The 23,364-nt window shown below is 37.4% G+C and overlaps 1 non-coding gene across 1 annotated transcript; it reads left to right on the top strand.

Moving 5' to 3' along the window:
- The first annotated feature begins 16,970 nt into the window (after window positions 1–16,970).
- On the top strand, window positions 16,971–17,077 carry LOC118492625. The gene has a single exon (XR_004894630.1). It is a non-coding gene; the product is annotated as a small nucleolar RNA R71 (small nucleolar RNA).
- The last annotated feature ends 6,287 nt before the right edge of the window (window positions 17,078–23,364 follow it).

The raw sequence follows: 23,364 nt of genomic DNA, 5'->3' as shown, positions 1-23,364 counted from the left end.
AAATAAAAATAAAAGTAAAAACAGATAGACAAGATGAATCACTTGGATCCGACTCGTGTGTTAGTGTAACCTTTGATTATTTTCGCACTTTTGCACTTGTTTAAGAGATTATCTTAGTTATTGTAGTAGGCCCCTCTTTTGAAGGTGACGTTACCCTCAACCCAGTAGTTTGAGTCAGCAAGGATACAATCCTAAAGGGTCGGATTATTGAAAGATAATTAATTAAGTTATTAATGCATAATGTGGTAGGCCCCTCTTTTGAAGGCGACGTTACCCTCGGCTAAGTAGTCTGAGTCAGCAGGGATACAGTCCTAAGTAGCCGGGTTAAAGTTTTAATAGTAGTTTAACTTATGAGGGGATCAAAGAGTTTGGACCCCCGCCATCCAATACCTTTGGGTATTGAAGGAGGTCCTACTAAATTTGACCCAGGTCCTTTGCAGGATCTATACACTGAACAATGGCAAGACTCTTACCAAACCGTTCCCTTAACCCCCGACCAGGTAGCCAACATAACTCCATATAGGCCGTGGAGATATGAATGGTGAAAATCTTTTATTTTATATAGACAGTAAAATAACGCCAAGACACCACGGACAAACGATAAGGAAGAATCACCTTCAACATAAGAAACTAGTAATTAAAGTCATTAATACAAAACCAATTAAAAAGTGCAAAAGATTAAAAATAAAAAGTATTACACTAAACACTTGTCTTCACCATGTGATGTAAGAGACTTAGGCAAACATGGCCTTTGATTGTCAAGAACTCTTACGATCAATCTTGGATCCCGAGATGACTCACACACTCTATGATGGACAATGGATGATGGTGGTGGATGATGGTGTTATGGTGGTGGTGGGTGGTAGGTGAAGTGTGAGAGAGGTGGTGTGCCAAGGGATGAGTTGAAATGGCTCCAAGCACTCCTATTTATAGGCTGAACAGAAGCTTGGGCACGGCCCCGTGTCCATCTGACACTCTCTCTCTTCATTAATTGTAATTCGCAACTACAATAAATGCGCCTGCAGCAACCTGACCACGCCCCCGTGTCCGCTGGGCACGGCCCCGTGGTGGGCAATAGAAGCTTCTATAGGTTTGTCTTTTCTGCTGCTTCTTGGGCACGGTCCCGTGCTCGCTGAGCACGGGGCGTGTTCAGTCTTCTGGCTTCTCTGTTTTGCTTGGTGAGACGCTGTCGGAGGGTCGGGCATATCACTTTTGTTCCTTTTCTTGTATTTATGTTAGATTTTGCTGTCTTTTTGCTTCTTTTGTTATTTTGAGCTCATTTAATCCTGAAAACACAAAAGGAAGACAAAAGCATACTTTTTCCAACATTAGTACTAAAAAAGGGTTAGTTTTAAGCCACAATTGATGTAATTTATATGTTGCATTTTGTGCACATCAGGGGACCTTTCAAACAAGATTTTGGGGGTTACCCATATATCCAAGAAATGTTCCCCACGATATAAGCAAGTTTGAATATTTAGGTTTATATCTCGTCACATTTTACTAAATGTGCAAAAACCTACTGGCACATCCTCAGAGAGATTGTTTATCACATTTTTAACTTTCCATTTCTTTAGCATGTTGTTATAATCCACTGATATACTATCATTTCCTCTTTTTTACAACCAAACTCATTTTTTATTTTATCATGTTTTTGTCTTTTTCAAAATTTTCTAATGTTTTTGGATTTTCTGAAATTTTTACTCCCTCTAAAATGCAAACATATTTAAAAGAAATTTGAAAATAAAACTGTACAAGTAAAGTGACAACTGCTGTGAATCGCTTCAATTCTCCATCCACTTGGCATAAATAATCAGAACTCCCCCTTTCAACAAACTATTTTCCCATTATGATTTCAAAACACTTAAGTTTGTTTTAATCAAAATGGTTTTTCAGGAAAATAAGTTTTGTTAGAACCATTTGTAGGTTCGGGGTTCATCATCACCTTGTTTTCACCCACTTGAATGAGGATTACATCAAGTTCAAATTAATGACCTTGATAAATCACTTTGTAAGAATAAACCTCTTTTCCAGTTGTAGATAACTAGCTGTAGGAATAAAACATCTACACAAGTTCATTTTTACCAATAAAGATGCTGATTCCTGCTTCACACTTACCAACCTGGAAGCTCCGGCAAATCACAACCTTTAAAAATTTATCAACTTTTAAGATTCATTCACAAAATCAATTTTTATCAAGAATGATGCCGATTCCTACTCCGCGATTACAAACTTGAGAGCTCCGGCAAGTCAGATTCTTTAAGGAAAGAGAATTTCCATCCAAGTCTTACCAACCTTGGGTGTTTTTAATTCTTGTTTAGTAGGGTTATAAGTTGCCTTCTTTGTCTCATAAAAATCTTTAACCCCTTGAACTTTACCCTCAACCATTTTTCCAAAAATCTTTTTCACATTCCCATTAAACGTTTTCTCAACATCAAATTCTTTCTTTTCAGAATAGAATTGAATTGAGATCTCAACCTTACCAACTTTTTGCTTAACATTTTCATCCTTCAATGATGGAATATTAACATCATTCACTGAAGGCACTGATTTCTCCTTTTTAAACTCAACTTGTGGCTCTTCTGGCTTTGTGAAACCAGAATCATCGCCCGTTTTTACCTCAGACTTCTTAACAACCAACATCTGGTTGTCTTTGGGTTTCTTTTTGTAAAAATTTTTCTTTGAACACTCACCAACTTCATAAGTAGAATTTTTAAAAGTTTTGAATTTTTCAGTTGGTGGTTCATTTTTCTCAACAACTTTTCTTTAAATTTTTCAGAAAATCCCTGTTTTGTCTTTGTATCCAACTGACAATTTAATGCAATTTGACCAGCTTCATTGCACTTAAAATAGGTTCGAGTATCTTTTCTGTGAAAAACTCCAGTCCCTTTCCTCTCAGCAAGAAACTCCTGGTTTGTTTGTCTCCAGAAAGGTTTCTTTTGTTCCTCTTCAGTACTTCCTCCTGAAACAAATTTTGTGTTTGTTTTAGAAATTTTATCATTTTTATAATTTTCCGGTGGAAGAAAACCCAATCCTTTCTTTTTGAAATTACCGTTATGGTTTGGTTTCTTTTGAAAACCAGAACCAGAACTGTAACCCTTTTTCTTGTTTAATCTTTGTTGAACTCTTGAAGTGTATTTTTTAGGTTTTCCAGTAAGATTTAAATCTTTTATTTCAGAAATATTAATTTCTGTCATTTTGAAAACCTTTTTGATCATTTCAAATTTAACACTTCTTATTGGAAATTCTTTGTCAGAATAATTTGTCAGAATCATTCAAAGTATATGCAACTTCGAATGTTTCAACATCCGAATTCGATTTTGATAACAAAAACTCTTTACTGTAAGTCCGTTTAACCGACGTCTTTGGACTGTTGATCGATAAACTTGAATTTCCAGAATCAGACTCCTCATCTTTATCCAACACCTGATCGACCACCTTTTTTATCAACTCGGACTCATGATCAGTGTCAGACGATGTAAAAGTGATGTCAATGTTTTCTGGTAACTCATCGGTTATATCAGACTTCAGTTTTATATTGACTGCCTTTTGGACTTGCTCCTCATTTGGTTTTCTAGGAGAATAACCTTCCCAGATCGGAGGTGGACACTTGTTATAGCTAATACTCTGTTTCTTACCAGTATCCTTCTTCATCGGCTTCTCATCCTTAAATGCTTCGAAACCTGCAACAGTTGGATAAATTCGATCAATAAGATAATCAGAACTAGAATAACTCTGTAATAAGCATCTGATTCTTTCATTCTCTATTTTCTCTGTCTCCAACTCTTGCTTCCACTTTGCACTTTCTTCGATGTAAAAATTGATAGCTTTCTGCTTCGACATCATCACAGCATTCAACATTGTCAAAGCATCTTCTCTTTCAGAATTAGTCTTTTGCAAACCGGTTACCGTTCTGTTCAATACATCGTATGATTCCTTCACATAATTGAGATCAAACAGTAACTTTTCTATCATCTTGTCTTTCTCACTCAGTTTCTCATCTTTTTCGGCACACTGCTTGCAAGATTCCAAGCATTTTTCACACGACTTGATAACCCCAACAATCTTTTCGACTATTTTTCCGACTTCAACAACTTTCTCAACCTCAATCACCTTTTCTATTTCACCAACCTCCTCAGCAACAATTTTAACTTTTTCATTTTGAACAGTGTCATCCTCTTGAATAACACTTTCAAACTTCATTTTCTTTTGTTCTTTTGCAGCTCGTCTCTCCTGCAGTTTCTCCAAGCAATCTGCAAAATAAAATTGAAAACTTTCAGGAGATAGATGAGTTTTTGCAACGTTAATATGGTTTTCTTCTTCATCATCATCATTGTCATCAGTCGGTGATTGATCAAAATCAATTTTCTTTTAAGAACTATCATTTGAAAAATCAGAATCAGATGGTGTTTGATCAAATGCAGTTGCTCTTTCTGAACTTTCATCTGAACTTTGTGAGCTTTCATGTGATGAAACAGATTCTTCTTTTTGACTCTTCACATTAACACCAATCACTTTCATCCACTATGTAAACATATCTGGTTCTTGGATGATTTTAGAAATTAGTGCAACAACATTTGAATCAGGTGGAATGTATTTGTCCCAGCTGAACCCTTTTGCCACTTTTTCATCATCTTGATCAATAATGCCATAATACATTTTCTTGTGTGCATCTTCGATCATTCTAGCATGATCAGTTTGTGGCTCTTTTTGTTGTTGTTGTGGTTGATGAGCAACTTGTTGATAAATGGCTTTCCGATAGTAATCATCTTTACCAAACGGATTCTTTTCTCCACTAGCTTCTTGATTTTTGCATTCTCTTTTGAAATGACCTTTCTCCCTGCAACGAAAACACGTAACTTTAGATTTATCAAAACCCAAAGTAGACACATGTGCATCCAGAAAATCATTTCTCCCTGTAATCATTTTAAATTTTTCTGCTCTTCTCAGGACACTAGCTAGACACCATTTGATGTCCATGAGCTCCAATTCTTCAGCATCTATCTGATCGTAATCCTCTTTTGTTAGCATAGGATTTCCGATGCTCCCTGCAAGCAAACCTTCATAGGATTGTAGCACAGTTGCAAGTAATGACATGTGATCTTTTGCAATTTCTTCAGAAAAACTTTGACCCTCTGGAAGATTCAATGCAATGTTGCACTGTATCACACAGCCATTTCCACTTTTTGTGCTTTGAGAATGGAAATTTGAAGTTGAACTTTTTGGGTTAACACTTGGATTTGAAGAAAAACCACTGCTGTTGTCTGAACCTTGATCAACATTTCCAGATGAGTTTCCAGCACTAAAAGCAGTTTGAATTTTAGGACTCATCTCTGTTTCTTGAACACTGCCTTTGTAGTACATTTTCACATCTTGTTGACCACTCGGATTATTCATCCTCGCAATCTTCTGCTGTTCTAGATCTTGACCCTCAATCTTCTCGATGAACTGAGAAATCGTCAACCCATCATATTCTCCGGTGTTTTTCAGGATCATTAAATATGTACCCCACTCCTTTTGAGGTAATGCGTCAGCCAACTTGTCGACCCATTCCTCTCGATCTTTGGTTATGCTTAACATTGACATAGATCGTACTAAGTGGCAATATCTTTCAATCAGTTTCTTTGTATCTTCCCCTGGCAAACTTGTGAAAAGATCAAATTCTTTCTTAAGCAGTGCCTTTTTGCTTTTAATCATCTTCTCACTTCCCTCAAATTTGGTTTTAAGAGCTTCCCAAATTGATTTTGAAGTTTTGTCATGTTGAAGCAATACAAAGATGTCTTCTTTAATAGCTTGCTGAAGTAGAGTAATCATCATCTTTTCAGCTTTGTTCATGTCACGTTCTTTGTCATTGAATTCAGAGATTGTTTTTTCAACTTGCAGATCAGTACGCGGTAGAACATATTTCTTAAAAATACACTCCCATGATCTCAAATGGTTAGCTTGAACCCAGTTTTCAAATCTATCTTTCCATCCGTAATACGCCTCAATGCTCATTAGCTTCGGGGGTTTTTGCATAGTTCCGGTTTCATTTTCTAAGTTCATACTTTGAGCAATAGCAGCCGGAGTAGTCGGAGATGTGGCAAACGCGTTGTAAAATTCTTCGTTAGGCATTTTCAAACGAGATTAGTGTTTCAAACGGAATTAATTCAAGCTTTCAAACAGAATTACCTGCAAACAACTTCAAACGGGATTAAGTTTCAAACGAGATTAAAACTTTCAAACGAAAATACCTAATTTCGTTTGAACTGAACAACAAATTCTAATTTCGCGCGGAATTAAACTCCAATTACAAGCGAAATTACACTTTTCAAACGGAATTAAGAATTTCGTACGGAATCAGCTAATCTTTCAAACGGAATTAATCAAATGTCTTAATTCCGTGCGGAACTATAATGCAAACTCAAACGAAATTAATGATGATGTCAGCATTTTTCATACGAAATTACTTGTTTTATCAGATTTTGATAGAATTTAGGTCCAATTTTCTCAAGGCTTTGTTAAAACATGATTCCAATTAAGATGTGTAAATTTCAGAACTTTTTGACCGTGAAATCTAGTTCAATTCAGAAAATAAGGTGAAGAAGAGAGAAAATGAGATGAAATCTAGCTGAAAATGGTAGAACTCCTCCTCCTGTGCTCTGATACCACATGTAAGATCGTTTGCTGACCCGAACTGAGTCGATCAGAGGCGTTCTATACACTATGAAAGGCGGAAATAGACATAATGCATGAATTTCAGCAAGATATTCACTAATTATTGTCTTTTGATTGATTCTGAGACGTTTACAGGTCAATAGACAAACCGGCAGCACTTCGGTATCACTGTCTAATTTCGTATGGAATGACACAGACCTAAACCCTATATATAGCCAACTAATTCCGTATGAACCTCACTCACACGAAATTACAATTCACACGATATTACATGCACACACGAAATTACAGTTTCATGCGATATTATGGTTTAATTCCGCACGGAATTAATGAAAGATGTCTTCATGCGGAATTAGCATCTTCATGCGGAATTAACTGTTTTGACCCATTTCTTGAACTCCGTGCCATGAGCAATGCAAGAGTCGATACAAGACGAAGTCGACAGATGTATGCACCAACAGTACACTAATGATATCTGTAAACGGGTAATGCGAGGCCATGAGAGCTCAGGTTAGAACTTCCGTTCAGACAAAGAGATGATGGCTCGTCTTTTAGGTGTGTCCCATTTGGGGATCTTTTCTTCAACAGCACATGATTAGCTTTTTTCAGTGTTTCATCATTTTTATGCTGAGGGTGGGCTTTATGATTAAAGCAGTGCAGAGTATTATACGAGGACTAGGCTATTGCTCTCGCAAAATCAGAAGTCCTGGTATAATACCCCAAATATCATTACGCACAAAGACCTAGTATGTCAGAAATAGAAAGCCCTTCAAACAAGATTTCAAGGGTTACCTATATATCATAGAGATGTTCCCCACGAGATAAGTAAGTATTGATATTTAGGTTTATATCTCGAAAATAATCTACTGAATGTATAAAAATCTACTGGCATATCTTCAGTGAAACCGTTTATCACATTTTTAACTTTCCAATTCTTTAGCGTGTTGTGATAATCCACTGATGTACTATCATTTCCACTTTTTCACAACAAAACTTATTTTTGATTTTTCGATGTTTTTGGTTTTTAGATTTTATCATGTTTTTGGATTTTTCAAATTTTCAAAATTTTTAAATTTTTTACTCCCCTAAAATCAAAAATATGTTTCAATTTTTGATTTTCAAGGAAAATTTGAAAATAAACGCAATAAATTGTACAAATAAAATGATAAACTGATGTGAATTGCTTCAATTCTCTATTTCTTGGCATAAACAATCAGAACTCCCCTTGACAACAAACTATTTTCCCATTATGATTTCAAAACACTTAAGTTTGTTTTAATCAAAATGGTTTTTCCGGAAAATTAGTTTGTTTGTTATTTCACAAACATGGGGTTTCATCACATTGTTTTCAAATTACCACTTGTAAGTTCACTTTTCCTTTTCTTTCACCACTTGTGTGAATGTTAACACAAATTAAATCAACAAAACTAATTTTCAAGAATGATGCCGATTCATGCTCCACTATTACCAACTTGGGAGCTCCGGCATGTAGGATCGTTTGCACGACCAGACGAGTCCTCCAGAAGAGTTTTTGCTCAATACGAGAGGCGGAAACAAACGTATCGAGTTGATTCAGCTAGACTTTCTGATTGATATAACAACGTTTTACAGTGAGTAGACACTTCGGCAGCAGTTCGGTACTGAAACCGGAAAGTTACAAATGAGATCATCAAGGCACCTATTTATAGGCAGGCTTATTCCGTGCGAAACCATTCAAGCGAAATAGCCAAGCTATTTCGTACGAAATGACAAAGCCATTTCGTGTGAAATACCTTGTCCTATTTCGTACGAAATAAGCTTCTAACATGTTTTCTCGAATTTCGTGCCCTGATCTATCTAGACTAATATAAGACTCGATACAAGACGAAGTCGACAGACATATGCACCAACAGACTCCCCCTTGGATGTTGACGAAGTCTTCAGTGTCGAGTCTTCAATCTTAAGTCTTTATCAGTCTTCCCGATCTATCTTAAAGTATCTTACAATGTAAAGCATCCTCAATCTCTATCTTTTCTTTTTATCAACACCAACAGATAATCTCCCTTTGGATGTTGATCTGATTTCTCCTAATCATAATCTGGCTCTCAAGCTTTCTAATTCTCTTGATCAGATCTCTTGATTCCTTAAGTTCATCAGCATCAGCAGCTTGTGCAGACCACAGATCCATAATCAGAACCTGGCTCTTTACATCTACAGACTCTCCTTTGCTAGCAGACTCCCCCTTAAGTTGTGCTTTGGATCATAGTCAAGCTTTCACAGGTTCTAGAATCATAACCTGGCTCACATTCTGCTCAGGAATCGAAACCTAGCTCTTTCTCATACCTGCACAACCTCTACTTCATAATAAATTTCACAAATTTATAATTTGACAAATCTATATACCACTTGCAGGTATAAATCATTCAAAATGATTGAACAAAGTTAATCTCTGATGAACCACTGGTAGAAATAACAATTTTTAAACAATTTTTCATCTCAAACAAATTCTCCCAAACCTTTTGTTCATCATGTTTAGCACTTGGAATTTTGAAAATAAGCTTTTCAACTCAGTTGTCGAAAATGAAATGAAATAAAATCTTTTTGGATTTTCAAAATTTTATGCTAAAACACACTTAAAATCTTTTTGGATTTTGAAAAGCAGTAACGAAAAATTTACAGACAATATTTTTGTGAGTTTGTGTAAGAGGATCATATCAGTTTATGAGAGAAATCACTAAGACCGTTAAGCTTTAAACATTTTAAGGTCTAAACGATTCACTTAGATTGTCAGTATACTGTTCCACTTAAATTTTCACACAAAGTTCAACTGTTTCGAGATACGAGATTAGTGTTTTAATGACTTAAACTTATTCGCGTGTCCCACCTCAGAATATACTCTCGTATCCAGACTTCTATATTCAGTCTTACAGGTGAATGTACACTAATGATATCTATAAACGGGTAATGCGAGACCATGAGAGCTCAGGTTAGAACTTCCGTTCAGACAAAGAGATGATGGCTCGTCTTTCGGTGTGTCCCGTTTGGGGATCTTTTCTTCAACAGCACATGATTAGCATTTTTCAATGTTTCATCATTTTTTATGCTGAGGGTGGGCTTTAAGATTAAAGCAGTGCAAAGTATTATACGAGGACTAGGCTATTTCTTCCGCAAAATCAGAAGTCCTGGTATAATACCCCAGATATCATCACGCACAAAGACCTAGTATGTCAAAAATAGAAAGTCTTTCAAACAAGATTTTGGGGGTTACCCATATATCCGAGAGATGTTCCCCACGAAATAAGTAAGTTATGATATTTAGGTTTATATCTCGAAAACAATCTACTGAATGAGTAAAAACCTACTGGCATATCCGCAGTGAGATCGTTTATTACTTTTGACTTTCCAATTCTCTAGTGTGCTGTGATAGTCTACTGATGTACTATCATTTCCTCTTTTTCACTACAAAACTCATTTTGAATTTTTCGATGTTTTTGGATTTTTCAAATTTTCTAATGTTTTTGGATTTTCTGAAATTTCTTACTCCCCCTAAAATTCAAAACCATTTAAAGAAAATTTGACAAACTGATGCGAATTGCTTCAATTCTCCATTCACTTTGGCATAAACAATCAGAACTCCCCTTGACAACAAACTATTTTCCCATTATAATTTCAAAACACTTAAGTTTGTTTTAATTAAACGGTTTTTCCGTAAAATATGTTTTGTTGATTTTCACAAACCATTTGTAGGGGAAAAACTCATCACATTGTTTAATCAATCATTTTGTATTATAGTCAAACCAAGTTCAACTTAATGACCTTGATTTGCCACTTGTAGGAACAAACCTTCTGTCAACCAATTTGTAGGTTTGCTAATCATAATACCACTTGTAAAGATAAGATATGATAATTTGAAAATACCACTTGTAAATTGAAATTTCACAATTGTAAATTTCTCAAGAAAGATGCCAATTCCTACTCCCCAATTACCAACCTGGGAGTTCCGGCAAGTCAGGTTTTTCAGTTAAAGAAATTTTCCCAAGCCTGACAGTCCTTGGGAGATTCCGAGTCATCAACACTCGGTTTCTTTCCTTTCATCTTTTTGTAATAAAATTCCTTTATCCCTTTGACCTTCCCATCAATCATTTTTCCAAAAATATGTTTCACATTGGGGTTAAAGGCTTTTTCAACATCAAATTTTTTTCTTTTCAGAAAAGAATTGATTTGAAATCTCAACTTTACCAACTTTTTGTTTTAAATTTTCAGCCCTTAATGGTGGAAAATTTGCATCATCCATTGGCGGAACTGATTTTTCACCTTTTAATTCAACTTGTGGCTCCTCTGACTTTTTGAAATCAGATTCATCGCCAGAAGATAGCTCCTCTGATTTTGTCGAATCGGAATCATCGCTAGACTTAACAACCCACTTTTGATTGTCAAGATTTGTTTTTCTCTTGTAAAACCTTTTTGAACATTCACCAACCTCAAATTTCGAGTTTTTGAAAACTATAGAAGGTTTGGTTGGTGGTTCATTTTCAACCATCTTTTCTTTCATTTTAAGAGAAACTTTCTGTTTTGTATGAACTGCCTTTGGACAGTTCCTGGCAATATATGACCAATTGTTTTGCATTGAAAACAGGTTCTCATCTCTTTCTTTTGAACAACTTCATTCTTCATTCCTTCTTGCTTCTTCGCAAGGAATTCTTTGTTAGATTGCTTCCAGAATGAGCTTTTCTCCTCTTATTCTGAGCTAGCTCCTGAAACAAATACAGTTTTTGGTTCAAAAATTTTCTCATTTTTATGATTTTCTGGTGGTATAAAACCAAGACCTTTCTTTTTGAAATTACCGTTATGGTTTGGTTTCTTTCGATATCCAGAACCAGAACTGTAACCCCTTTTCTTGTTTTCTCTTTGTTGTACTCTTGAGGTGTATTTTTTAGGTTTTTCAGAAAGATTTACATCTTTTAATTCAGAAATATTAATTTCTATTAGTTTGAAAACCTTTTTAATCATTTCAGTTTTGACACCTCTTATTGGAAATTCTTCATCATAATATAATTTGTCAGAATCATTCAAATTATATGCAACTTTGAATGTTTCATCATTCAAATTAGATTTTGATAACAAAAATTCTTTATTGTAAACCCGTTTGTCCTTTTTGACTGTTTGACTTGAAGTGCTGACTTCAGACTTTGATTCCAACTTAGACTCCTCCATTTCATCTTTATCTAACACATGATCCATGATGTGTGCGAGGTGTTATATATATTAGGTGTATATTTTAAGCCCTTTTACACTTTTTAGCCAAGTTTTAAATTTATAAAACACGATATTTACTAACACTAAACACACATATGGGCAAGTGCACCCATCGTGGACGTAGTAAGTGTTGGTAAGATACCGAGGTCGTCCAAGGACACAAGAGCTTTTAGTACCGGTTTATCCTCAATGTCTAATCAAATCAAAAAGTTAGAAAAAGGTTTTTAAACTAGAAAAATAAAACTAACTAAAATGCTGAAAATAAAATAAAAATAAAAACAGATAGACAAGATGAATCACTTGGATCCGACTCGTGTGTAGTGTAACCTTTGATTATTTCCGCACTTTGCACATTTTAAGAGATTATCTTAGTTATTGTAGTAGGCCCCTCTTTTGAAGGTGACGTTACCCTCAACCCAGTAGTTTGAGTCAGCAAGGATACAATCCTAAAGGGTCGGATTATTGAAAGATAATTAATTAAGTTATTAATGCATAATGTGGTAGGCCCCTCTTTTGAAGGTGACGTTACCCTCGGCTAAGTAGTCTGAGTCAGCAGGGATACAGTCCTAAGTAGCCGGGTTAAAGTTTGAATAGTAGTTTAACTTATGAGAGGGTCAAAGAGTTTGGACCCCCGCCATCCAATACCGGTGGGTATTGAAGGAGGTCCTACTAAATTTGACCCAGGTCCTTTGCAGGATCTATACAATGAACAATGGCAAGACTCTTACCAAACCGTTCCATTAACCCCCGACCAGGTAGCCAACTTATCTCCATATAGACCGTAAAGAGACATGAATAGTGAAAATCTTTTATTTCATATAGACAGTAAAATAATGCCAAGACACCATGGACAAACGACAAGGAAGAATCACCTTCAACATAAGAAACTAGTTATTAAAGTCATTAATACATAACCAAATAAAAAGTGCGAAAAGATTAAAAATAAAAAGTATTACACTAAACACTTGTCTTCACCAAGTGATGTAAGAGACTTAGGCAAACATGGCCTTTGATTGTCAAGAACTCTTACGATCAATCTTGGATCCCGAGACGACTCACACACTCTATGATGGACAATGGATGAGGGTGGTGGATGATGGTGTTGTGATGGTTGTGGGTGGTGGGTGAAGTGTGAGAGAGGTGGTGTGCCAAGGGATGAGTTGCAAGTGAACCAAGCACTCCTATTTATAGGCTGAACAGAAGCTCGGGCACGGCCCCGTGTCCATCCTCCTCTCTTTCTTCATGCAGTTTGTTTGCATTTGTTGACCACGCCCCCGTGTCTGCTGAGTATGACCCCGTGTGCAGAAGCATATCTGTACTATCAAGATTTGCCTGGATTCTACAAATCTTATAGTTGACCACGGCCCCGTGTCCGCTGAGCATGGCCCCGTGGTGGGCGATGGAAGCTTCTACAACTTTGTCTTTTCTGCTGACACTTGGGCATGCCCCCGTGCTCACTGAGCACGGGGCGTGTTCAGCCTTCTGTTCTCTTATTTTGCTTGGAAAGATGCTGTCGGGGGGTCGGGTATGCCACATTTGTTCCTTTTCTTGTATTTGTGTTAGATTTAGCTGCCTTTTTGCTTCTTTTGTTTATTTGAGCTCATTTAATCCTGAAAATACAAAAGGAAGACAAAAACACACTTTTTCCAACATTAGTACTAAAAAAGGTTAGTTTTATGCCACAATTGATGTAATTTATATGTTGCATTTTGTGCACATCAAATACCCCCACACTTGAATCTTTGCTTATCCTCAAGAAAAACTCTTTATAATGTGGCTTAACACTCCCAAATGGAATGGGTAGAAGAGAAGGTTTTTGGGCTTGTCATAGAGTGTCGGGATTTCCAAGATTCATTATTAAGTTTTATTTTTATTTATTTAAAATCTTATTCGTCATGATTTATTAAAAACGTTTCATAAGATAAATTATTTATTAGGGCATAACATGTATTTTTAAAATTCCATTTATATAAAAGTTCACATACCTCACGGGGGATCACTCAAAACTCAGTCGAAGGTGTATTTTTTAAGTGAATCACTCGAGAGCGGCATGGAACTTACTCCTACCATATGCTTGCCAAGTAATCAATCCTCCTCCTTTTTAACTACAGACCTTTGTAAATATCAAGAGGACTTTTTGGGTAAAGGGTTAGGCTTGGGCTAAAGGTGGGTGGTTGGGTAGTAGTTAGTAAAGGGGCGAAAAGCGTAAAAAGCGTCGGTTTTCGTAAGACTTGATATTTTTCAAAAAAAAAAATTTCGATGAAGCATTTCAAACAAAGTTATTTTTGATAAACTTGTTTGTTTATTTCTTTGGCTTCATTCTCATCATTTTTTTTTCAAGTCATAAGAGAAACCGATCTTTGTTACTAAAATAAAGGGTTTAAAGGGAAAAGGGTTTTGGTGGGTAAAAGGGTGTTTGAATTGGGTTAAGAAACGAAAAGGTTTAGGCTCAAAGGGGTTAACTAGGGGATTTTGGGTAGGTGGTAAAAAAAAGAAAAATAACGGTGTAGAAATAAAAATGGTTAGTCCTAATGCCTCCATCATTTACTTACTCGGGTTTAAGTTGGTAAGGACCGGGAATGTATTGTCGTGGCAAGTGTAGAGTTGTAAGAACCAAGCGGCTATTCACACAAGAAACGAAAAATGAGCATTTAGTTTAAAGATATGTATTTGTATGCTAAGTAAAGGCTCAAAACTCACTTGTGTGGGAATGGGTTTTTATGTGATCAAGTATATAATCAAATTTTAACTAAGTTTGTCATGCCGTTTCATAATTTTCTTATGTTGGTTCTTTTTATCACGACGCTATCGGTTGTAAATTTGTAAAAATATAACCTTTTTAGAATTTTGAAGTTCCCAACTTAAACTTAGACAAGTAAAAAAAATGAAAATTTTTGAAAAAAAAATTGGGGTGATTAGCGGTTCCAATAGAGTTTTGTGTAAGGCATGTTAATTAGGACTTGCAAGATCAAAGTTTTAGCATTCCCCCACACTTAAATTACACATTGTCCTCAATGTGTCCCAAAAATAAGTTTTTAGGTTGATTGAATGTGTAAAAAGGTGCGAAAAAGCAAAATTTCATGTTACCGGTACTCTGGACACGGCCCCGTGGTGACCGGGCACGGCCCCGTGTTCAAGTGCCAGTAACAAAAGTTTGTAAAAAGAAACAGAAGCCTGGACTCGGGGGCGTGTTCAGTGACCACGGCCTGTGTCCAGTTACCTGAACTGGGCATTTTCTGCAGATTGTGCAGCACGGGGCCGTGTCGGGCGGACACGGCCCGTGCTGAACTTGCTATAACGAAGAAAATTTGTCAGATGGCCCTGTTTTCGTGCATGGGGTGTTGGTGCAAGTTTCCCTTATTATCCTTCACCATCCCGAGTGTGTTTTATTCCTGAAAATTAAAATTAAACTAGAAAACATAAAACTTAATCTAAACTAAGGATAGTTCCGCGGAATGCCTCCGTGGTGCGCCACGTTTATAAGGGTCCTTGGCTAGACCCAAAACATGGTCATATGTTACCCAAGCGGGATGTTTTGCATCCCATGCACCGTCGGAGAGCATCATCCAAGCTAGAGTCGATGACCTTCATGTAGTGGACCGGATCTTCGTCTTCTACTCTTTTTCCAACCCCAAACTTCAATGTTAGTGTTCCGTCATTCATGGGACTTCAGCGTCTTCTTCCATGTCTAGTATGACAAAGTCGGCCGGGAATACGAAATTTTCGACTTTGACCAATAGATTTTCAGCGACACCTTGTGGATATTTGACGGATCGGTCGGCAAGTTGTATGCTCATCTTTGTAGGGCTTGTTTTTCCTAGGCCGAGTCGTTTGAACATTAAAGCTGGCATGAGGTTTATGCTAGCCCCGAGATCGGCTAGTGCATTGCGAATGGGGGATTCCCCAATTGAGCAAGGAACTGTGAAGCTTCCAGGATCAATCTTCTTTTGCGGGAGTTTGTTGAGTAGTAAGGCGGAGCATTCTTCGCTTAAGTTAACTAATTGCAATGATTCAATTTTCCTTTTATGAGTGAGGAAGTCCCTCATAAATTTTGAATATTTAGGCATTTGAGTTAGGTCTTCGATAAATGGAACATTAACATGCAATTGTTTTAATAAATCTTTGAACTTTGCGAACTGCTCATCGGTCTTTTGACGAATTAACCGACCGGGGTATGGAACCGGAGGAGCCTTAGTAGGCTCTTGAATTGGTGGAGAAGCCTTCTCTTCATGGGGCGGGGTTGTGCTTCTCTCAGTTGGCGGTGGTGGAGCTTCTTCGGAACCCACGGTACGGTTTCTCAATGTTATGAGATGGACTTGTGCTTTCGGGTTGGTTTCGGTATTACTTGGTAACGCGCCTTGTGGTCTCTCAGAGAAATTTTGAGCTAATTGATTTATTTGTTTTTCAATGTTTTGTATACTAGCTTGTTGATTTCTAAAATTGGATTCCAATTGTTGAAATCGATCCGAGTTTTTCTTTTCGGTATCAGAGATGAGGCGAGATACAGTATCTTTAAGCATTTCTCGTCCACCTTATTGTTGAGAGAAATTTTGTGACTCGTTTCTTGGTTGTTGAAAGTTTGTCAGTTGGTTCAAGTTTTGTTGGTTACTACTATTGTCGGGTTCTCTCCAGCCAAGGTTAGGGTGATTACGCCATCCTTGGTTGTAGGTACCCGTTGGAGGACCCGACGGCCTAGGTCTATTATCAATGTAGTTTACCGACTCTGTTTGATCATCTAACTCTTTCATACAACTCCAATTTTCGTGTGGCCCACCACACCCTTCACAAGCCATAACCGAGGCGGTTTTTATCATTTCTAGTTTTTTATTTTTGAAGAAAGGGCCTCGATTTGGGCTTGTAAAGAAGTGCTTTCATCAACCTTATGGGCGCCCGGGTCAATAGATTTATTGCCTCGGGGGGTGTGCCACTGAAAATTGGTTTGAGCAATTTCCTCAATTTGATTATATATTTCATTTGGGCGGCGATTACCTAAAAGTCCCCCGGAGCTAGAGTCAAGTGTCTGTCTTGTGTGTGGTAACAACCCATTGTAGAACGTGGATACTTGTTGCCACACCGCAAGGCTGTGATGAGGACACTTTCTTAGTAGCTCCTTGAACCTTTCCCAAGTTTCATATAAGGATTCCCCATCCTCTTGTGAATATGTATTAATTTTAGTCATTAATTTAGCCGTTTTAGCAGGAGGGAAATACTTATATAGAAACTTTTGGGCCAGTTCATCCCAAGTGTTTACTGAGCCAACTGGGAGGGCGTTGAGCCAAGCCTTAGCTCGGTCTTTTAGTGAAAATGGAAACATTCGAAGGCTGGTGGCATCGTTGGATGCTCCATTGATCCGAAAGGTATCACATATTTCTAAGAAATTAATAATATGTAGATGGGGATCTTCGTCCGTAAGCCCATGGAAGGTTGCGGAGTTTTGAAGCATTTGTATCAAATGTGGCCGAAGTTCGAAGTTATTGGCTTCGACATTCGGTGCATTGATAGCGGCGCCTAGATTACCTACGGTGGGACGTAGGTAATCCATGAGAGTACGTTGGTCCACCATTGGAAGTAGGTCCCCCGAAGCTTTCTCTTGATTTTAAGCTTTGAGTCGTTTGCGTAGAAAGCGTTCGGGTTCGTCTCGGGGTTCTTTTATGTCTCTACTGGAACTGGAGCTCATACACTATGTGGAGAATGCGAATGTAGCGCCTGACTTCCAAGTCCTGCAATAAAAACAAAAAGGAATGTCGGTCAGAAGATTCACCACGGCCCCGTGCTCAGGTGAACACGGCCCATGGTCGAAGATACAGTGATTGTTTCCCGGACCCCTGTTACTGAGGAGTTGGACACGGCCCCGTGTTGCACCAACACGGCCCCGTGCTCAGCTCTCTGTAACTCGGAAAATAAAAACTGCCAGTGACAATGCTGAACACGGCCCGTGTCCGACCAGACACGGCCCGTGCTGAGTTCTACAGAAGCTGAAAAATTACGAAAATCCGAAAAATAAAAGAAAAATTTAGAAAAAAAAGATTAGGCTGTTGATTCCTAACTTTCTTAAAATCCTTGTGTCCCCGGCAGCGGCGCCAAAAACTTGATGTGTGCAAGGTGTTATATATATTAGGTGTATATATTAAGCCCTTTTACGCTTTTTAGCCAAGTTTTAAATTTATAAAACATGATATTTACTAACACAAAACACACATATGGGCAAGTGCACCCATCGTGGACGTAGTATAGTGTTGGTAAAATTCCGAGGTCGTCCAAGGACAAAAGAGCTTTTAGTACCGGTTTATCCTCAACGTCTAATCAAATCAAAAAGTTAGAAAAAGGTTTTTAAACTAGAAAAATAAAACTAACTAAAATGCTGAAAATAAAATAAAAATAAAAACAGATAGACAAGATGGATCACTTGGATCCGACTCGTGTGTAGTGTAACCTTTGATTATTTCCGCACTTTTGCACATTTTAAGAGATAATCTTACTTATTGTAGTAGGCCCCTCTTTTGAAGGTGACGTTACCCTCAACCCAGTAGTTTGACTCAGCAAGGATACAATCCTAAAGGATCAGATTATTGAAAGATAATTAATTAAGTTATTAATACATAATGTGGTAGGCCCCTCTTTTGAAGATAACGTTACCCTCGGCTAAGTAGTCTGAGTCAGCAGGGATACAGTCCTAAGTAGCCGGGTTAAAGTTTGAATAGTAGTTTAACTTATGAGGGGGTCAAAGAGTTTGGACCACCGCCATCCAATACCGGTGGGTATTGAAGGAGGTCCTACTAAATTTGACCCAGGTCCTTTGCAGGATCTATACATTGAACCATGGCAAGACTCTTACCAAACCGTTCCCTTAACCCCCGACCAGGTAGCCAACATATCTCTATATAGACCGTGGAGATATGAATGGTGAAAATCTTTTATTTCATATAGACAGTAAAATAATGCCAAGACACCACGGGCAAACGATAAGGAAGAATCACCTTCAACATAAGAAACTAGTTATTAAAGTCATTAATACATAACCAAATAAAAAGTGCGAAAAGATTAAAAATAAAAAGTATTACACTAAACACTTGTCTTCACTAAGTGATGTAAGAGACATAGGCAAACATGGCCTTGGATTGTCAAGAACTCTTACGATCAATCTTGGATCCCGAGACGACTCACACACTCTATGATGGACAATGGATGATGGTGGTGGATGATGGTGTTGTGATGGTGGTGGGTGGTGGGTGAAGTGTGGGAGAGGTGGTCTGCCAAGGGATGAGTTGCAAGTGAACCAAGCACTCCTATTTATAGGCTGAACAGAAGCTCGGGCACGGCCCCGTATCCATCCTCCTCTCTTTCTTCATTAATTGCAGTTTGTCTGCATTAGTTGACCACGCTCCCGTGTCCGCTGAGCCCGACCCCGTGTGCAGAAGCATATATGTACTATCAAGATTTGCCTGGATTCTACGAATCTTATAGTTGACCACGGCCCCGTGTCCGGTGAGCACGGCCCCGTGGTGGGCAATGGAAGCTTCTACAACTTTGTCTTTTCTGCTGACACTTGGGCATTCCCCCGTGCTCACTGAGCACGGGGCGTGTTCAGCCTTCTGTTCTCTTGTTTTGCTTGGAAAGATGTTGTCGGGGTTCGGGCATGCCACGTTTGTTCCTTTTCTTTTATTTGTGTTAGATTTAGCTGCCTTTTTACCTCTTTTGTTTATTTGAGCTCATTTAATCCTGAAAATACAAAAGGAAGACAAAAACACACTTTTTCCAACATTAGTACTAAAAAAAGGTTACTTTTATGCCACAATTGATGTAATTTATATGTTGCATTTTGTGCACATCAATCCACCACTTTATTCATCAATTGAGATTGTTGATCAGTGTCAGACGCAGTGTAAGTAACATCAATGTTTTCTGGCAAATTATCTGATGGATCAGATTCCCACACTAAGTTGGTTGCCTTTTTTACTCTTTCAGAATTTGGATTTCGTGGCGAATATCCATTTTCAAGCGGGGGTGGACAGTTGTTGTAACTGACAATTTGTTTCTTACCAGAATCTTTCACATCAGTTTCTTCTTTAGTTTCAGAAGTCTTTTCTTCAGATGTAACTTCTTCAAACGCCTTCATGCCTTCAACGGTTGGATAAATCATGTCAATGACATAAGAAGTACATGAGTAACTTTTTAACAACCTATTTACCCTTTCTGTTTCAATCCTCTGGGTTTCCAGTTTCTGTTCCAGTACAGCACACTTCTCAATATAATTGTTGACAACTTTCTGCTTTGTCATAAAAGCTCCTTGAAGTGTTTTCGTGGCTGTTGCTTATTCACTGCTTGATTGATTGTACTGATTCATTGCTTTGTTTAGAACATCATAGGATTCTTTCAATCTGTTCATGTTATGAATCAAAGTACTGTTTTGCTTTTTTACTGCTTCACAGTTTTCACATTTCATAGGAATCTTTCGTGCATCAGCTTCTGCTTCAACTGTGAAAACTGGAACTTCTTTTACTTTTTTCTTTATCACAGGAACTTCTTCATCATCACTGCTGACTGGTTTTTTTAACCTTCTTCTTTTTCTTTCGAATCTTTCCATCATCACTGTCACTCTCCTCTAGCATTCTTAAGTGATCTTCCATTCTTTTTGCATAATAATCATCATCATTATCACTGTCTTCAGCAACTCGAGCAACAAAAGCTTTGGCTTTTAAAACTTCTTTATCCGGACAATAAGTATCCCAGCTGAAACCTTCTGGTAATTTTTCATCATCTTGATCTATCAATTTGTTCATCAAATAAGCTTTCTTAGAAGATTCTTCGAGCGCTTTCTTAGCATGTGCAGTTTGTGGTTCTTGTTGTTGATGTGATTGTTGAGCAACTTGATGATAAATTGCTTTTCGATAGTAATCATTGTCGTTGAACGGATTTTGAGCTCCACTTGCTTCACGATTTGTGCACTCTCTCTTGAAGTATCCTTTTTCCCTGCAACGAAAACAAGTAACTTTAGATTTATCAAATCCTAAAGTAGAAACATTTGCATCACGGAAATCATCTCTTCCCGTAATTTGTTTAAACTTTTCAGCTCTTCTCAACACACTCGCCATACACCACTTTATATCCATTAATTCCATCTCCTCAGCATCAATTTGATCGTAATCCTCTTTTGTTAGCATTGGATTCCCGATCCCTCCTGCAACTAAACTCCCATATGACTCTAATACAGTCACTAACAAAGACATATGACTTTTTACAACTTCTTCTGAGTAATTCTGATCATTAAGATTCAGTGCAATGTTGCATTGTAAAACTTTGCCATTCTTTGTCTTTGAGAAATTTGGATCAAACGATGGATATGAAGAAAATCCCATTTTGCTACTAGATCCTTGAGAAGACCCTCGAGACGAACTTTTAGCACTGAATGCAGTTTCAATCTTTGGTGACAAGTTAGCCTTATCATTGATACCTCCTTTGTAATAAAGACCAATATCTTGTTCACCATCAAAGTCCTTCATTCTTGAAATCTTCCTTTGTTCCATCTCTTGAGCTTCAAGCTTTTCAATGAACTTTCCCAGTGTTAAATTGCCAAAATCCTTCTTATTTCTCAACATCATAAGGTATGTGCCCCAAGTTTCATGTGGCAATGCATCAACCAATTTTTCAATCAATTCTTCATTATCCTTTGTGAGGCTTACCCTCTTCATGTTGACTAACAAATTGCAATATCTTTCAATGATCTGCTTAGTGCTTTCAGTTCTTAGACCACGTAATAGATCAAATTCCTTTTTCAAAAGTGATTTCTTATTCTTGATCATTTCTTTACTTCCAACAAACTTTGACTTTAAAGCTTTCCAAATTGAATAAGCAGTTCCATTGTGTTGCAATAAAACCAAGATATCTTCCTTAACAGCTTGATGCAATAGACTAGTCATCATATTTTCTCTTTGTATTTCTTTTTCTCTTCAACACTAAGATCTTTAATTGCAATAACCTCCTCATCATCATTCATCGGTCTAACATATTTTGTTTCAACACATTCCCAAGCATCCAAATAATTTGCTTGCACCCAATTTTCGAATCGCTCCTCCCATCCTTTATACTCCTCAATGTTCATGAGCTTTGGCGGTTTTTGCATGGTGCCCGTTTCATTTTCCAACATTGCGTGTTGTGCAATAGTAATCGGAGTTGCAAACGCGTTGTAAAATTCCTTTTCCATGATTCGGTTTCAAAATTTCACAAACTTAATCTTTCAAACGAAATGATGATTTTTCAAACGAAACACTGATGCGAAATACTCTTCAAACGAAATGAACAAACTGATATGAAATAAATGATTTCGTACGGAATAACACACTTTCAAACGAAATGAGTGATTTTGTGCGAAATGGTCAAGCGAAATACCAACTTGGTGCGAAATGAGCTGATTTCGTACGAAATAGAATAATTTGGTGTGATTTCGTGCGAAATGAACCTGAAAAAGTTATTTCGTGCGAAATGAAAACCTCATTTCGTGTGAAATGCTGCTGACTTCATCATATCGGCCATGATTTCGTCAAATTGTTCAGGTTTTAGTCCGATTTTAGGTCCAATTCTTTCAAGGCTTTGTTAAAACACAGTTTCGCATATAATGTGAGAAAATCAATCCATTTTAACCGTGAAAACTTGTTAGTTTTGAAAAAGAAGGTGTAGAAATCAGAATTTTGAGCTAAATCGGTAAGAACTCTTCCTCCTGAGCTCTGATACCACTTGTGGGATCATTTGCACGACCAGACGAGTCGTTCAGAAGAGTTTTTGCACAATACGAGAGGCGGAAACAAACGTATCGAGTTGATTCAGCTAGATATTTACTTTAAATGTCTTTCTGATTGATATAACAACGTTTTACAGTGAGTAGACACTTCGGCAGCAGTTCGGTACTGAAATCAGAAAGTTACAAATGAGATCATCAAGGCACCTATTTATAGGCAGGCTTATTCCGTGCGAAACCACTCAAGCGAAATAGCCAGGCTATTTCGTATGAAATGACAAAGTTATTTCATGTGAAATACCTTGTCCTATTTCGTACGAAATAAGCTTCTAACATGTTTTCTCGAATTTCGTGCCCTGATCTATCTAGACTAATACAAGACTCGATACAAGACGAAGTCGACAGACATATGCACTAACACGGCAAGTCAGGATTTTATTTTTTAAAGAATCTCACCCATGCCTGAGGAATCATGGGTGAACCATCCTCATTTGGTTTAACAATTTTTGATTCATAAAAATCTTTTACTCCCTTCACCTTCCCATCAGTCATCTTACAAAAAATATGTAGCACTTTATCATTAAATGCTTTTTCAGCATCAAATTCTTTCTTATCAGAGAAGAATTGATCTGAAATCTCAATCTTACCAAGTTTTGATTTCAAATTTCCGTTTGACAATGGTGGAAAATTTTCATCATCCATTGTTGGAACGGAATTCTCATCATTTATCACAACAGGCT

The sequence above is a fragment of the Helianthus annuus genome, chromosome 5 (assembly GCF_002127325.2).
Source record: "Helianthus annuus cultivar XRQ/B chromosome 5, HanXRQr2.0-SUNRISE, whole genome shotgun sequence".
In the NCBI taxonomy this organism is placed as follows: Eukaryota; Viridiplantae; Streptophyta; class Magnoliopsida; order Asterales; family Asteraceae; genus Helianthus; species Helianthus annuus.
Note: the sequence above shows the minus strand (reverse complement) of the source record. Positions and strands in the feature narration are given on the sequence as shown.